Here is a 12,746-nt window from a genome sequence, read left to right as displayed (position 1 = left end):
AGAAGAAAGTTATTCTACTAGGTGGTCAATGTTTCCAGTCGGTGGTACACTCTTCTAAGCTGCTCCTACTCAAGCCAAACTCCAATGTTTCTTTCTCTCGGTTTCTGCTCAAAAAAAAAATCCTGATGCTTATTTTTGTTGGTTTCATGGTTGATTGCTGAAGCTTTAGGGTTAAATTGGTCTTTTAGCTTTGGTTTGTTTACTGGTTAAGGATTTGTTACTCTATCAACTTCAAATATTGCCCCAAACTTTAGTTTGTTCCAATTTACATACCCCTATAAGAATTTACAACTTTACAAAGTGCAGCAAGAGTTTCTCTGTAACTTTACAACTTATTAGCGACCCAGAGAGCTTACGTTAGATTCCAGAAAACCATCATAAACACTAGATTAAACATGCAAACTAATAACCCATTCAAGGTTCATTCCAGGTTGCGTTCATTCAAGGTTTCCTTCTGCAATTTTCTGCTGCAAATTTGCAGCTTCAACCCACGCGGACTTCATACCAAAAGTTTGCACAAAAACTCATTATTTATAACCAAACTCACATGCATCCCTAATCATCAATTTTTAACATTGCCCAAGCATGGTTGCCTACCTTTAGATATCCCAACCGAGAGGATCTATGCCAAGAAAGCAAGAAAAACAGAAAATGCAGCTACGAAATCCTTAACATTTGCTTGAAACGTCAAACCAAAATATGCGAGAAAACATTCTAAAATTTGGACCATGAAACAGACAAAATACTAGGCATATGCACAAGGACTGAAACCCTCTAATTGTGACGCCCCCACTTCTCCCAAGGGCGAACCCAAGGGTATCCGCGGAACGCCTGCCTAGCTCTCGCCAGGACTCGAGACAAATCAATTCAAACTTAACAATATATAATAATTTATACCAGTCTAATAAGGAAAAATCGCTTCCATAAACGAATATCCAAGTCTTGTACCACGTGTTCAAAATACATCCGTTATCCAATTCTTACGTCAGGATCCAAAAATACATCAATTCCCAAATATATACAATAGCCAAAATGTCTAGTCAATTACAATTGAAACCCTAATACAAAAGTACATCCAAAGGGTTCCAACGAGTTTCACTCCATCCATTCCTGTTAAGGAAAACAAATCTACGGGGTGAGCGAAACGCTCGTGAGGCCAAGAAAACACACATGCAAGCACGTTGTCCAAATAACAATCCCAATATTCAAGTAATTTACAATTCGAGCGAGAAAAATAAACAGAAACAATTCAAGGATATAGGAGCTCTCAGGAGCTATTTTCCTCTTGCTTCGCCACGGCTCGATCCGATAACCCCTCGTGATGACACTCCGTTATCCTGGTGGGTATTTTATCCGTAGAAACTTCACTTATTACTTCCTCCGACCAACATTCCACCCTCTCGGATCCGAAACCAAACACGCACGAAAAAGGCGATACTCGTCGAGTATGCCACACGAGATCTCAAGAGATCAAGTTTTGATTTTTGAACACGCACGGAAAGGGCGATACTCCACGAGTATGCCGAACAAGATCTCAAAAGATCAAGTTGTGTTTTGTTATTCTCTTGGTTTATCAAACTTCTCGACCAAGCCCATGCCGGCTCGAGTTGTAAGATTGGTTAAGAGAATTGGGCGTCCCCATAAGTCGAGGAGCTTCACTCCACCCGACAACAAGACACGCACGACATACACGACATGCATGGCAACACGACACGCACACGAAAACGGGTATATTTTAGTCGACGAGATTCACTCAATCGATTTTGAAAACCAAGTTAATACAAGTAAAGTTCAAGTAAAGGAGAGCGAGTGCGATAAAGTACACACTCGTCTGATCAAGTGATATTCACGTATATAAGCAGGTAAATCAAGTAAACACGACAAGTCAGGCACTTGACACTCACCAATTCAAAAGTAATTGAGCGAGAAAATCTTTAGTTGTCCCCTCCGGGATTCTTTTCAAGACTCGCTTGAGCACCTGAAGCAATTAACAAGTATTTTTCACTCACAATCACGTATTAATCATGAAAGGAGTTACGCTTATTTGGACTAGTCAATACCTCAAACCAAGAACCTTAGCCACTCAAAATAAAGGTTCAAAAGTGAGGTTTTATTAACACAAGAAAAACTGATTTCCTTCATGAAATCAAGTTTAAAGTGATCAATTATCATCAAGAAGGAGTAACAAGTTTTCAAATTTTCATTTTCTAAGAAATCAGCAAATTTCAGCTTTGCGCGTCAAATTTAGAAAAATCATATCTTGCACTCAGTAGGTCCAAAATTATAAAACTTGGTACCGTTGAAAACCTCTTAGAAAGTACTAAAAGTTCTTAAAAGACACTTTTCCATGAATCTAAGTGGAAGGTATTCAAAAATGAGCTTGAAGGTACCGGTTCGGCGTACAAGGCAGAATTAAGTTGGATTTCGGCCAACTTTGGAAATTCGGCACGATTCACATGTTGCAAACCGGCCTCTGAAATTTACAGCTCAATTAGTGTTACAAGTGAGGTTTATAACAAAACAAGCGGATCAAGAATCGGATTTTCGAGTACCGAGATACGGTAGCTCAAAGTTGAGGAAGATTCAAGACTGAAGAAGAATTTCCAGTTTTGAACCTCCAACACTAGCAATTTAATTCGGTATCGAAACGAACTTGAATTGGTGCCAAAATTGGTAGTATTTTACTCCTATATGCAAGGTATTCCTCTATCAAATTTCAGGGAAAAATACCCTCGGGAAGGTAGTTAATTAGTCAACCAAAGTTCAGGAAAAATTCTAAGGCAATCTGCCTTGTGACTTTCATTTCACAATTTCAAATCGTTTAACCAAGAAAACTATCCGAACATGGTTCATTTGTGAAACAAAGGTCTAAGACTCATCCATGATACCTTTGGTAAGTGATGAGCATCAAGAACTTCAATTAATAAAATCATTCCCAAGTTTTGCCCCAAATCAGTCCAAATACTACGTTTTTCTAAAACAGGGCAGTCCTCTTGTTTTAGTCACAACTCAATCAATTTAACTCGGAATGAGGCATGGTTTATGGCGTTAGAAAATACATTCACGGGACTAAAAGTTCACAGAAGGAAATGTTCTGAAATTTGGCAAGCAACCAGCTCAAAATTGAGCCTCAAGTTGCTGCCTCAACAAGCCATTCCAGCAAATCCGAGAGACAGGACAGCTAACTTAAAACGTTTGGTTCGGATCACTCACAAAGAATCAGAACGTGAATTTTATCTCAAATTAAAGCTAGGAATGTCTAGTTTCAAACGCCACCGACGGCACTTGATTTCGACACCCGAGGACAGAGTTATGGCCAAAATACGACCACTGGACAGTTTTACCCGAAAATAATTTTCCAGCATGCCTAGTTCATGAATAAATTCATTTGCCCATCCAATCGTTAATGTTTTCCAACGAAAATTTCTACACACATAATATAACATATACACATCAGGATCATGCCAATAAATCACCAAAAATGGGCCTTATCATGGCCGAACAAAACAGGGGCAGATTCGGCAATTTCTGGTCATGACCTCTACTTGAGTTCCCAACAATAACACTCCATAAATTCATCATTATAACCATTAAACTACCATTAAATCCAACATTGATCCTCAAATCAGCAACAACAACCCAAGTGTGGGAATACAAAGAGCCCACTATCACATTTTACATCCATATCAAGCTAACCAAATGCATGCATGAACTTAACAAGGTAAGATAGCTTCCAAACTTCAAGTTTCCAAGAGTGGATCATCACTTACTTTGGGTTGATGTTCAGCAGAATTTTCGGCCCTCTATTACCCCAGAAAAACCGTGATTTCCAGCCCTTGTTTGCAGCTCAAAATGCTCCTCAAGTGTCAAGCTAGGTGTGGTGCAAGTTTGGTTGAATTTGGAGATGATTTGGGGTGGTTTTGAGTGAGATTAGTGAGCAGAAATTTTGAAGCAATGGAGTTAGAGAGAGGAGGGTGTTTGGTCGGCTATGAGGAGAGAGAAGATGGAGAGAAATCTGATTTCCTTTAGCTTCCAAGAGAAGGTGAAATAAGTGGTGGAAATTCACCCAAAAGTCAACTCTCATTAGGGGCCGTTTGGTGCGATTACGGCTCGATTTTCTCGCGCGTTTGGTTCACTAATGCACTAAACCTCCAATGCATATATATATTCATGTAAATATTATTCACTCTTAATTGTCCCGAAATAAGGGTCTCAAGTCCCTCAAATAAAGTCGCGCGTGTGAAAACGCGTACCGTCAATTTTAATGATATAACGCGAAACTTCCGAGAAATTCTTATAACGATTGTACTACTAACTATCACTTGAGTATTTATTCATAAGATTACCTATTTTAGGACCATAGTACAAGTCTTCAATATTCCAAGCTTATTGTGCTACTACGCGGATAAAATCTCCAAGTACTATTCACTATTTTTACTAAACGTACTCCAGGAAATTAATTTTCAGAACGAGTCACTTTAAAAATATAACGAAGTTATATTTCCATGTATTTAGGTCTAATAAGGCTAGAAAATATTCCTCGTGGCAAAAATCCAATTAAATAGTTTATTAAGCCATAAATTAGGCATAAAATAATAGTTTTTACGAGTCCTCACATCCTCTCCCCCTTAAGAGAATTTCGTCCTCGAAATTCACACTTAGGATAACAGTCATACCCCTTAATAGTCACACTTATCAGGTCAAACAATAACTTACACTCTGCAACCCATTTCACAATTTCTACTGACCCAATTAGTAGTCAAACTTTGATTCTATCTCATGAATCTAGGATTTTGTAAAAGTGTGCGTCGTACTATAGTCACTTAGAACCTTAACTAAACAATAGAAAGCAAAAATCATACCTTCAATGACCTTAACGGGATTGGAAACCTGTTGATAGCCTAATGCATAAACCCTAGCTGGTGCTTTAGATCGACTTCCTCCAGCACTAGACTGCTTTGCAGTTGACTTTTCAAGCCTTTGAGTACTACCTCCTTCATTCGGTATACTTGGACAGTTCGCGATCTGATGCTCAGTGCTGCCACAATACAAACACTTTCCCGATTTCTTCCAGCACTCATTCTCTGTATGGTTAGGCTTGCGACAATAACCACAAATAACTTGAGGAGCCACAGGCTGACCACTTGGAGGAGTCTCCCTCGGTTGATCCCTTCCATTGTGGCCTCCTCTTGATTGAGTCTTTTTTTGTGTACCAGATGTCTCTACTCCTCCCGTTCCTTTTTCCTTTTTAGAAGGTGGGGCACCCTTATCTGCTTGTCCAAGAGGATGACTAGAAGTGCCCCTTTTCTTGGCATGAAAATCCTTAACTTGCAGCCTTGCACTTTCGACTCTCTGCGCCTTCTCTAGGGCTTCAGTGAAAGTAGAGATTTGGGCCGCTGCTAACCCCTCTTGAATCTCCACGTTAAGTCCTTGTACAAATCGCCTTATCCTTCTCCTCTCAGTGGCTACCAATTCTGGGGCGTATCTAGAAAGTCTAGTAAATTTTCCTTCATACTCAGCCACACTAGACGCCCCCTGCTTCACTTTTATGAATTCGTCCTCCCGTTTCTCTTGAACTAAGGGCGGGAGAAACTTCTCATTAAATTCTCCTAAAAGATTTTCCCAAGTCCAAGGGGTTTGTGCTCTTTCCCATTTTCCCCTTATCATATCCCACCAAGCACGTGCTGCACCCTCAAACTGAAAGACAGCAAAAGTTACTCGTCTCTCCTCCGCATAATCTAGGGCTGCGAAAATATTAGTCATTCTTTCTAGCCAATTCTCCGCTATCTCAGGATCAGGCTCACCAATGAACTTAGGCGGGTTGAACTTTAAGAATCTCTCTAAGGCTCTATCTTCCCCTCTATCCTGGCCCCCAGGTTGGTTAACTGGCACTGGTTCCTGTCTCTCAGCTAATCGTTCTAGGATGTCAGTCATCCTATTAATGGCAGTAGCCATTTGGTTAACCTCCATATTTTCTTGTCCTTGGGTCGGTCTAGTGGCCGATCCTTGTTCATCCCCTTGAGGTTGGGTTTGTCCAGTCCCTCGCCCACGGCCTCGACCACGGCCTCGACCCCTTCTTAGCCCTTCCATAACCTAAGTATGCCTAGTGCAAGAAATAAATCAATTACGCGAGAAAATACTTGAAACAAGGGCCAATTGCGAAAACATTGAAAATAATAATAATTTACATTCATTAACATGTCAAAATCCATACAATTAGCAAGTCAGGGGAAAATCACAAAAATATAGTACACAGGTGCCACAAAAGTACTTTTACTCACAGAAGACTAAAGTCAAACAAGTGCCCCAAAAGTAGGCCATACAGTCATGCAAAATACAATGGCCTCAACACTTAGCATCACCCCTGACAATTCTAACTATATCAGTCAAAAGGGTCTAGTTTTTTTTTCTCGTTCATTTCCCATAATGGAGATCTCAAGTCCAATACAAGAATCCTCCGGGCTCTGACCTTTGCCATCAGAATTTATCTCAAAACCACTTATGATTTTTATTCACACTATAGTATACGAGACTATATCCCTTTCGAAGTCACAAGTATTCTCTCAGGAAAAGTATTTAGTACTCAAGTACAAGAATCCAGAACTAAGAGAATTTACAACTCAGGCCGTACGCTCCCAAGTGCAAATTAACAAAGTTTAAGATCCCTACCTGACGTACATATCTATCTACCTCAAATAGCATGATAAAGGTTTTACACTTACCACTTTCATAGTTCACAACTTATGCACAAGAAGAGTACTTAGTCTTTTATACATATTCACATAATTGGGACCATATCACGTCTTGGCCCAAACTCACTCCGTGCAGAGGCCACGCGAAGTTACTCTGATTTTTTTTTTCCTACAAGTAGTCACTTAACTTTCAAACCAGTCCCACAGTCCGGTATCCTAAACTTTTAAGCCTAGGATACACTACAAAGATCTAAATCCTAAGCTCTGATACCAACTGTGACGCCCCCACTTCTCCCAAGGGCGAACCCAAGGGTATCCGCGGAACGCCTGCCTAGCTCTCGCCAGGACTCGAGACAAATCAATTCAAACTTAACAATATATAAATAATTTATACCAGTCTAATAAGGAAAAATCGCTTCCATAAACGAATATCCAAGTCTTGTACCACGTGTTCAAAATACATCCGTTATCCAATTCTTACGTCAGGATCCAAAAGATACATCAATTCCCAAATATATACAATAGCCAAAATGTCTAGTCAATTACAATTGAAACCCTAATACAAAAGTACATCCAAAGGGTTCCAACGAGTTTCACTCCATCCATTCCTGTTAAGGAAAACAAATCTACGGGGTGAGCGAAACGCTCGTGAGGCCAAGAAAACACACATGCAAGCACGTTGTCCAAATAACAATCCCAATATTCAAGTAATTTACAATTCGAGCGAGAAAAATAAACAGAAACAATTCAAGGATATAGGAGCTCTCAGGAGCTATTTTCCTCTTGCTTCGCCACGGCTCGATCCGATACCCCCTCGTGATGACACTCCGTTATCCTGGTGGGTATTTTATCCGTAGAAACTTCACTTATTACTTCCTCCGACCAACATTCCACCCTCTCGGATCCGAAACCAAACACGCACGAAAAAGGCGATACTCGTCGAGTATGCCACACGAGATCTCAAGAGATCAAGTTTTGATTTTTGAACACGCACGGAAAGGGCGATACTCCACGAGTATGCCGAACAAGATCTCAAAAGATCAAGTTGTGTTTTGTTATTCTCTTGGTTTATCAAACTTCTCGACCAAGCCCATGCCGGCTCGAGTTGTAAGATTGGTTAAGAGAATTGGGCGTCCCCATAAGTCGAGGAGCTTCACTCCACCCGACAACAAGACACGCACGACATACACGACATGCATGGCAACACGACACGCACACGAAAACGGGTATATTTTAGTCGACGAGATTCACTCAATCGATTTTGAAAACCAAGTTAATACAAGTAAAGGAGAGCGAGTGCGATAAAGTACACACTCGTCTGATCAAGTGATATTCACGTATATAAGCAGGTAAATCAAGTAAACACGACAAGTCAGGCACTTGACACTCACAAATTCAAAAGTAATTGAGCGAGAAAATCTTTAGTTGTCCCCTCCGGGATTCTTTTCAAGCCTCGCTTGAGCACCTGAAGCAATTAACAAGTATTTTTTACTCACAATCACGTATTAATCATGAAAGGAGTTACGCTTATTTGGACTAGTCAATACCTCAAACCAAGAACCTTAGCCACTCAAAATAAAGGTTCAAAAGTGAGGTTTTATTAACACAAGAAAAACTGATTTCCTTCATGAAATCAAGTTTAAAGCGATCAATTATCATCAAGAAGGAGTAACAAGTTTTCAAATTTTCATTTTCTAAGAAATCAGCAAATTTCAGCTTTGCGCGTCAAATTTAGAAAAATCAGATCTTGCACTCAGTAGGTCCAAAATTATAAAACTTGGTACCGTTGGAAACCTCTTAGAAAGTACTAAAAGTTCTTAAAAGACACTTTTCCATGAATCTAAGTGGAAGGTATTCAAAAATGAGCTTGAAGGTACAGGTTCGGCGTACAAGGCAGAATTAAGTTGGATTTCGGCCAACTTTGGAAATTCGGCACGATTCACATGTTGCAAACCGGCCTCTGAAATTTACAGCTCGATTAGTGTTACAAGTGAGGTTTATAACAAAACAAGCGGATCAAGAATCGGAGTTTCGAATACCGAGATACGGTAGCTCAAAGTTGAGGAAGATTCAAGACTGAAGAAGAATTTCCAGTTTTGAACCTCCAACACTAGCAATTTAATTCGGTATCGAAACGAACTTGAATTGGTGGCAAAATTGGCAGTATTTTACTCCTATATGCAAGGTATTCCTCTATCAAATTTCAGGGAAAAATACCCTCGGGAAGGTAGTTAATTAGTCAACCAAAGTTCAGGAAAAATTCTAAGGCAATCTGCCTTGTGACTTTCATTTCACAATTTCAAATCGTTTAACCAAGAAAACTATCCGAACATGGTTCATTTGTGAAACAAAGGTCTAAGACTCATCCATGATACCTTTGGTAAGTGATGAGCATCAAGAACTTCAATTAATAAAATCATTCCCAAGTTTTGCCCCAAATCAGTCCAAATACTACGTTTTTCCAAAACAGGGCAGTCCTCTTGTTTTAGTCACAACTCAATCAATTTAACTCGGAATGAGGCATGGTTTATGGCGTTAGAAAATAAATTCACGGGACTAAAAGTTCACAGAAGGAAATGTTCTGAAATTTGGCAAGCAACCAGCTCAAAATTGAGCCTCAAGTTGCTGCCTCAACAAGCCATTCCAGCAAATCCGAGAGACAGGACAGCTAACTTAAAACATTTGGGTCGGATCACTCACAAAGAATCAGAACGTGCATTTTATCTCAAATTAAAGCTAGGAATGTCTAGTTTCAAACGCCACCGACGGCACTTGATTTCGACACCCGAGGACAGAGTTATGGCCAAAATACGACCACTGGACAGTTTTACCCGAAAATAATTTTCCAGCATGCCTAGTTCATGAATAAATTCATTTGCCCATCCAATCGTTAATGTTTTCCAACGAAAATTTCTACACACATAATATAACATATACACATCAGGATCATGCCAATAAATCACCAAAAATAGGCCTTATCATGGCCGAACAAAACAGGGGCAGATTCGGCAATTTCTGGTCATGACCTCTACTTGAGTTCCCAACAATAACACTCCATAAATTCATCATTATAACCATTAAACTACCATTAAATCCAACATTGATCCTCAAATCAGCAACAACAACCCAAGTGTGGGAATACAAAGAGCCCACTATCACATTTTACATCCATATCAAGCTAACCAAATGCATGCATGAACTTAACAAGGTAAGATAGCTTCCAAACTTCAAGTTTCCAAGAGTGGATCATCACTTACTTTGGGTTGATGTTCAGCAGAATTTTCGGCCCTCTATTACCCCAGAAAAACCGTGATTTCCAGCCCTTGTTTGAAGCTCAAAATGCTCCTCAAGTGTCAAGCTAGGTGTGGTGCAAGTTTGGTTGAATTTGGAGATGATTTGGGGTGGTTTTGAGTGAGATTAGTGAGCAGAAATTTTGAAGCAATGGAGTTAGAGAGAGGAGGGTGTTTGGTCGGCTATGAGGAGAGAGAAGATGGAGAGAAATCTGATTTCCTTTAGCTTCCAAGAGAAGGTGAAATAAGTGGTGGAAATTCACCCAAAAGTCAACTCTCATTAGGGCCGTTTGGTGCGATTACGGCTCGATTTTCTCGCGCGTTTGGTTCACTAATGCACTAAACCTCCAATGCATATATATTCATGTAAATATTATTCACTCTTAATTGTCCCAAAATAAGGGTCTAAAGTCCCTCAATTAAAGTCGCACGTGTGAAAACGCGTACCGTCAATTTTAACGATATACGCGAAACTTCCGAGAAATTCTTATAACGATTGTACTACTAACTATCACTTGAGTATTTATTCATAAGATTACCTATTTTAGGACCATAGTACAAGTCTTCAATATTCCAAGCTTATTGTGCTACTACGCGGATAAAATCTCCAAGTACTATTCACTATTTTTACTAAACGTACTCCAGGAAATTAATTTTCAGAACGAGTCACTTTAAAAATATAACGAAATTATATTTCCATGTATTTAGGTCTAATAAAGCTAGAAAATATTCCTCGTGGCAAAAATCCAATTAAATAGTTTATTAAGCCATAAATTAGGCATAAAATAATATAGTTTTTACGAGTCCTCACATGCTAATGATTGTAAGAGAGACCCAAGTAGTAGAAACTCTATGAGTAGGGGTAAATCTAACTCCACTCGACAAATAGGGATTGTAGTTTTACCCTAGCATAGACTGGCACTTTTAGAGGTTGTAATCTTTTGTATAGGGGATGACATCCTTTTGATGTATATTGTGACTTAACACATTTTGATCTTGTTGATTCCTCTTTTCTTTTGAAATGATTTGATGAACTTATTATAATTTAGTATAACTATTATAATCTTTTATGGTATATGAAAATTTACCTTGCTTTTAATTGATTTTACGGCTTATATGTATCTGTAATCTGTTGCTCCATGTCTCAAGACCTGTAATAAGATCATGAATGACACCTGAGAATAGTTAAGTTTCATAAGTGTGAGTTTTGAATGGGAGAAGTAAAAGTGATGAAAATTGGTCACGTGAAGAAAGGAACGGTAAAAATTTTGATCGAAAAATGAAGAAGTTAAAAATGCAAGCAAATCCCTCTAATAAAGGTTTTATAGAGAGGTTATGGACTAGAGGAAGTAACCTAGGAAGTGGAAGAGGCAATTCGAGGAAAATATCCAGAACTGTTCACCAATTGAGGTATAATTTCGAGGACGAAATTCTCTTAAGGGGGAGAAGATGTGAGAACTCGCAAATTTTCTTACTTTAAATTCCTATTACGAGCTCAATTAAATATTTATTTGGTCGTTTATTTTGAATATTTTATTTCAACCCCTTTACACTCAATTACATGGAACTATAACCTACAAGTATTTTTGTGACAGCCCCACTTTCCCCTAAGGCGAACCAAAGGGGTTAGCGGACCGCCTGCCCAGCTCTCGCCGGGACTCAGTCGTTCACTACAATCCTCAATTGAATTTCAAGATAAAACTTCAAATATTACATCAAATTCTCCAAAAATTACATGTCACAAATGCAGCGGAAACAATTCCTAACTATATATAAAATGATTCCAAATCAAAACTGTACAAAACATAGGCCATCCAATCACGTGCACAAGTACTATAAGTCCTTCCATCGCCTTGAGCCCTGTGGAGGGGAATAAAATATTTTTGGGGTGAGCTAGAAGCTCAGCGAGTAACCAGCAAAATCATTATGCAAATATATTTCACAATGTTGCATTTCGATGATTTCGATGATGTCATGATTCAGAGATCAAATGTCCGTTTAGTGCTCTCGTGAGCCAGTGAAATCATTGCACTAGAACACCCAACGCTCAAATAGATCATAACACACGAACAGAGAGAGGAAGCCCCTTTTTGAGCTCCAGATAACCATGAACATGAACCACAAACAGAATGGAGACGTTGGTGTCCAGCACAAGACTTTCCCAGAACTCGTTGAAGCCAAAATCATATCATGAATTCACATGCAAGCACGCATGAGATGCAATCGAATAAATAATGCAAGAAACATTTCACAAATAACTTTGGAAATAGTTTAGGGTCACTCACCTCCACGGCTCCGAAACCATCCATCATGTGTCATTGCCTTGCTTAAATCCAAGTCTTAAATCACAAACTCAATGCAAACAAATCCCTTCAAAGTTCGGACAGCACTTCCCCTAAATTTCTTTACTTTTCCAGCCATCAAGGCTTCATTATTTCCTCAGCCAGTCCCAAAGGTACACACACAACAACAAGTTCATCTAATAGTCATTCAGCAACCTCCAAGAAGTACAAAGACAAGTCAAGCTAGGGAAAAGTCCGGAAATGAAAGTTAAGCTCAAAACCAGAAAAACAGTTTTGACGTCATTTTGCGGTAATGGTATCAAAGGCGCTACGATTATCGGATGGAGGTCCAAGACCCACCGTTTCGAAGCTAAGAACCAGGGCTACAACAATGTAGAAGGTCACTCAGTCCAAATCCCAGCACAACTAAGTCAAATATGCCAAATAACAAACCAGAACCGTAATTGCAGGTTTACAAATTA

The sequence above is a fragment of the Coffea eugenioides genome, chromosome 2 (assembly GCF_003713205.1).
Source record: "Coffea eugenioides isolate CCC68of chromosome 2, Ceug_1.0, whole genome shotgun sequence".
Lineage (NCBI taxonomy): Eukaryota > Viridiplantae > Streptophyta > Magnoliopsida > Gentianales > Rubiaceae > Coffea > Coffea eugenioides.
The sequence above is the reverse complement of the archived record's forward strand: the minus strand, read 5'-3'. Positions refer to the sequence as shown.